Source organism: Ctenopharyngodon idella, chromosome 24 (assembly GCF_019924925.1).
Source record: "Ctenopharyngodon idella isolate HZGC_01 chromosome 24, HZGC01, whole genome shotgun sequence".
Taxonomy (NCBI): domain Eukaryota; kingdom Metazoa; phylum Chordata; class Actinopteri; order Cypriniformes; family Xenocyprididae; genus Ctenopharyngodon; species Ctenopharyngodon idella.
The window spans coordinates 4,123,124-4,129,163 of record NC_067243.1 but is presented as its reverse complement, the minus strand read 5'-3'; the positions used below and the strand labels follow the sequence as shown (position 1 = coordinate 4,129,163).

Below are 6,040 nucleotides of genomic sequence, written 5' to 3'. Positions count from 1 at the left end.
TTCATAAGTTTGTGAACCCTTGATTCTTAATACTGTGTGTGGTTACCTGGATGATCTACGACTGTTTGTTTGTTTTGTGATGTTGTTCATGAGTCTCTTGTTTGTCCTGAGCAGTTAAACTGAGCTCTGTTCTTCAGAAAAATCCTCCAGGTCCCAAAAATTCTTCAGTTTTCCAGCATCTTCTGCATATTTGAACCCTTTCCAGCAGTGACTGAATGATTTTGAGATCCGTCTTTTCACACTGAGGACAACTGAGGGACTCAAACACAACTATTAAAAAAGGTTCAAACATTCACTGATGCTCCAGAAGTAAAAATCCTGCAAAAAATCCTGGAAAACTGAAGAATCTGCAGGAGCTGGAGGATTTTTCTGAAGAACAGAGCTCAGTTTAACTGCTCAGAATAAACAAGAGACTCATGAACAACCATCACACAACAAACAAACAGCCGTAGATCATCAGGTAACCACACACAGTATTAAGAATCAATGGTTCACAAACTTATGAACTGGGTTATTTTAATAAATTCAGCTATTTTTTGTCTTATGGATTATATGTAAACATCTTTTATGTAAAATATCTTACTCAGGACAGTACTAAACAAAAAATAACATGCATTTTGTATGATCTCTCTTATTTTGTTAAAATTTTGCTCATTTTCACAGATTCTGCAAGTGGTTCACAAACTTTTTGTTGCAACTGTATATATGAGGATTATGTGAGGCTGAACTATAATAAACAACATTATTCACTGAGGCTGCTGCATATCACATAATAGATTATAGCTTCTGACTGATTGCATACAATTTAAAGAATGTTGACCAAATCATTGGCTTGTTTACAGTTTTGAGCTTCATAACTGTTTTATTGTTTAAAGTGGATCTATAATGCCCCTTTCATAAGATGTAATATAAGTCTCTGGTGTCTCCAGAATGTGTGTGTGAAGTTTCAGTTCAAAATACCCCACAGATCATTTATTATAGCTTGTCAAATTTGCCCCTATTTGGGTGTGAGCAAAAACACGCCGTTTTTGTGTGTGTCCCTTTAAATGCAAATGAGCTGCTGCTCCCGCCCCCTTTCCAGAAGAAGGCGGAGCTTTAACAGCTTGCGCTTCGGTTGCTCAACAACAACAAAGCTGGAGAATCCAAAAACCACTAGGCCAGTGTTATATATTTTGTTTACTTGAGCACTTACAATATCCCAAATGTTTCCAACTATTTGTAAATCGTGAGAAAATTACAATTTTAACCAAGGCTCCGGGACGTGTGAGGAGTCGCCTGTCAATTGCGTTATACCCGCGTTACCCTCGGTTTCTGGTTTTATTTTGTAGAAACCATGGAAACACCAAAGACTCTTTAATATTTACATGTTTTAATAGACAAGGGAACAACTGTTTTGATATATTTATAGACAGAAAACAACCGCAGCTGCTGAGTGAACGCACAGGGTAATGTTATAACATCATTTTCAACACTCTCAAATGTATCTAATATGATAAACAGAGCTGTTACCTCATACTCATGACCGGAAAAGCGGAAGCAGCGCCGGTGACTGTGGCGTAATAAAAGTCCCGCTGCTCGTGAGGCGTGTGTTGCGCAATCGCTCCAGCTCCTCATTCAGCTCCCACAACACTCGCTCCTGCTCTGCTTCATACTACAGTAACGTTAATAATCGCATCCATGAATATGATTTCTTCCCGAGTCCTATCCCGATTCTTTTCCACCGGCTGTTAAGACCACATGTCCCAAAATTCTGCGCTCAAACTTGCCGTCATCAAGCTACGCCTTTGTTTTGAATAGACCTCTAGCGACCTCTAGCGGACAGAAATCTTACATACTGCACTTTTAATATGGGGAATTTTGTGTTTTGGTGCATTGAAAAAAATTGATCTTATGTCTGTTATTCTTTTCTCTGACATTTTATCTGGCCAACAACACAAAGCGATAGTTGTTTAAATATGAGTTAGATTCATAGGTTCACCACGCGGTCATGTTATAATTATTAAACTATCTTGCGTTCCCCATGTAGTATTTTAGGTTTTGTCTGGGACAGAGAATGTCAGCAAGCCACTTAACATCATATTTGAGCAAAACCAACACAACGATAGATCAACAATATTAATATCAGTTCACACACAGGCTTATCGCCGTGTCAGTTGTAGTGGGTGACTTATAACAAGCTGCGGTATTAAACAAGCTACCAAACAATAACAGCTAACATAGTGGACTCATGGAAAAATACATCAGTTATCATCATTTTTTGACATGACTAATTTATTAATGACTCAGCATCATCTGTATTAAAGAGAAACAAACCACTTCATCCAATGTTTAAAGTATTGGACCATCAAAATGAAGTGTTACTGAGAATTTTTATGCAATACAGTTTATAGACTGAAAGAAAATGTTGTTTCACAAGATAAAGCAAGTTACATGGTGAAAGATTATGAAAACAAACATTGTGCTGACAGTGGACGCTTGCTGAATACAAATGAAACTGAAACTAATACTGCATCACATGCTCATGCTGTATCAGTTCCTGTTAAATCATACATTAATTTTGTAGCAGGTCGAGCACATTCAAAATGAAATATTATATCTATTTATTAGATAAAGGCAGCAATATAGATGTATCTGTGGCGAACTCAAAGGAGGAATTCAAGAACATGAGAGTTGAAGAATTAGAACTCAAAATCAGTAAGTCGATTCTGTAATTCATTTAACAATGACTAATAACTATAAAGAAAATCTGTATTATTGTTTGACTGTAGCTTCAGCTCTTCTCAGTGAGGCTGTGAGACTGAGAACTTTGCAAAGAATCAAAAACATAATCTTAATGAGCAAAACGTAATCTATCAGTGTAAATTTAAACATTTTGCTGTTCATCGTGTGTTCATTTCATAGATGTCTTCATTTGTCCTAGTCTACCTTGTCCACTTCTCTACAAAGGCAAGCGACTAGACAGAAATCGGACACTTGGTTCTTATGGCATTAAACACAAGGATGTTATTTGCAAAGAATATCGAAACAGTGATCAGGATCTCTACGGTATTTCAAATGATTTAAAGCATCTCCTTATAGCCTTTAACTGACTTTTCATATTAGACGTCATGATAGAGTCAAAAGTCCACATGATTTTTTTTTTGTGACATTTTCATAATCCCATATTTACACACAAATACAACCTTTAAACACATGTTTTATGTTTTGTTCCATTTAAAATGTTGACTTTTGATTTTCATTTTGTGGCAGTATAAATCAAAACTTCATTACGATGAAGCAAAAGACCTTTAATTATTGATTCTTCACACAATTAAAGCTTCTGACTGATCTTTTGTTTCTCTGTTTCACATCACCTCTCACAGGTGTGCTTTCACATAAATCTAAAGAGAAAGAGAAAGACAAGACTCAGTCTATGGATAATCTGGCTCTAATGCAGCAGACTCAACCTGAACCCAATAAATCCTGTTGCATACTGTAGTTTCATCAAAACATTGGTTCACTTCATAATTGTGTTATTGTTGATCTGTTATTGTTATTGATGTCTGACTGATGAACACATGAACATGCTCTCTATGAGACTCACGCTGTATGATTGACATTTCTCTTCTGTCCTGAGCTCTAACAGAGGAACGTGCACAAATTTTGTTTACGATGAAATTGTCACTGTTTTTATCTAGAAAAAACTGACAGAAATGAACTATTATCCCACAGATCCCCTACATAATATAAAAGTAAACTTTATTATGATGATTGTTGATCCTTCACACAAGTACAGATTGAAGACACGACATCATTCGGTTTCTGATGGATCTTTTGTTGTTCTGCTCCACATCAGGTATCGCAATTTTAAGACCATGCAAACGAAGATACCCTCCACCTGTAGATGAACATGTAGGAGCCAAACAAAAAGATGAAGTTGAAATCATTCCCAGATCCTGCTCTATGGATAATCTATTATGTGATATGCAGCAGCCTCACTGAATAATGTTGCTTATTGTAGTTCAGTCTCACATAATCCTCATAAATATATTGATCGTGTGATGTGATCAGGTATAGTTCAGAAGTGTTTGAGTGAATTTCTAATGGACAGTAGATCAGATCTCATCAACACACGTGTGTATCTGAACTGAGATCAGAATATCAAGCTTCAGTTCACAGATTCACACTGTCTGAGGAAATCCTCTGAACCTCTCAAACTCTTATTATTCACTCTTCAACATCGACTGCAGACTGTAGCTGGTTTCTTTTTAGTACAAAACCACCTTACAGACATTCAATACTAAGTAAACAAAGTAGGGTATCATGAGAATACCAGTTTACTGTGTTTAAAATTACACACTTTAAAGTGTGATAGATTTTCTCCTACGCACCAGACTCAAGTCTCTCAAACGTCTACAGTCGACGCTTCATTAACAAACTCTAGCGCATCTCCAGTCAACGTCTTGACCCTTTTTGAACACTATCATTTGGGAATAAGGTCTCTTATTGCTGCGCAGCAGAAACCAGACAGACTCCAGACTATGCTTTATAATATGCTGTAGTCACGGCCGGAGGACCTCGTGTCAATCACAGAGAATCCCAAGAAAACAACAGTTTATAAAGGATAGAAGCATTATGAATATGATTGGTTCTGGGTCTGATAAGCCTAGGGCTTCAAACGGGTTGAGTATTATACTGAAATTTTGTTTTGTTCATTCTGTTATTGATTTGTACATATTATTGTGTTTTTTCTTCTTTTAATAGTTTGAGTTCGAAATTAAGATTTCATTAATTCTTTCATAAAAGTGTGTATAAAGGATATATATTTCTATATAAAGGATCAATTTATAGTTTTAAAAGTGACTAAATGCATGTTTTCTCTCTGGAAGAGCTTTTATATTCAACTAAACTACATATATTGTGTTATTTTAGTGCAGGTACATGAATTGAGACGCACCTACTTTGTGTTTATATAAAAATGAACATAACTGAACCTGTAGGTCTTTATTACCATTAAACTGAATAAAAATTATAACTACTTTAACCTCACCAGTGATTGATGTGTGTTTTATTTTCATGAGAGACTCGTTTAATTATTAATAAATCAATTTCCATCCTTTTGAATGGAAATAAATGCATTGATCTTGTTCATTTTTTGTATAATTATGGTGTGCTGACAGAAGAGTTTTATAGAATTAGTGTAGAAGTATTAGCTGATATATGCAACAGCCGGAATCCTGAATCCACCTGATCAGTTAAAGTGTGCTATCGTCCAAAACATTCACTATATTCTCTTCTGACTTCAGCCTCTTAAAGTAAAATATTTCATGACACAAGTGAATTTTGTGGAAATAGGCCTATGCAAAATAGAAAACAGTAGGTCATAATGAACGAATCACCAATATCAAAAACACCAGGTATATCTGAATTCGACAATGCCCAACATGATTTGATCAGAGCTCTTTGGCAATGTAAAGCATTTTTACCACAAGACTAGAATCTGAATTTGTCAAGTTTTTCACCACAGACCAGTTGAAGTCAATCGGCACCAAAACTGTCCGGTTCCCAACATTCCTCAAAATATCTTCTTTTATGTTCAACAGAAGAAAGAAACCCATACGGGTTTGGAGCAACATGAGGGTAAACTAACACTTTAACCTATTTTCAGGATTATTGGAGGTCATGTATCATTCTGTAATCTCTACATGTGAACTAAAGTCATTTCAAGTTCATTTATTTATTTGACAAGTAATCTTGTATTGTGTGATAGTGACAAAACACGTTCAATATAGGCACTTTTCTGACACATAAAACAAAACAAACTGATAACAAAACAAAGAAATCTTACAGATGGGTCTAACACAAATCAAAAAAAAAATTATCTGTGATATTATCATGCTAAATCCCTGAGTCCGTTTGTGTAGACCTTAATCCACCCCTGGTGTTAATGACTTTAAATATTTCACGCACGCATGCATCAAATGTATTTTTATTGAAGATTATAAACAAACAAACCCGTACATGCATGCGAACATATAAAAACACTTCCGGAAGAGAGTGC

General features: G+C 35.6%; 1 long non-coding RNA gene across 1 annotated transcript; it reads left to right on the top strand.

Annotated features, from left to right (window-relative positions):
• The first annotated feature begins 728 nt into the window (after nt 1-728).
• On the top strand, nt 729-5,028 carry LOC127507070 (uncharacterized). The gene is made up of 3 exons (XR_007928226.1): nt 729-2,694; nt 2,902-3,045; nt 3,363-5,028. It is a non-coding gene; the product is annotated as an uncharacterized LOC127507070 (long non-coding RNA).
• The last annotated feature ends 1,012 nt before the right edge of the window (nt 5,029-6,040 follow it).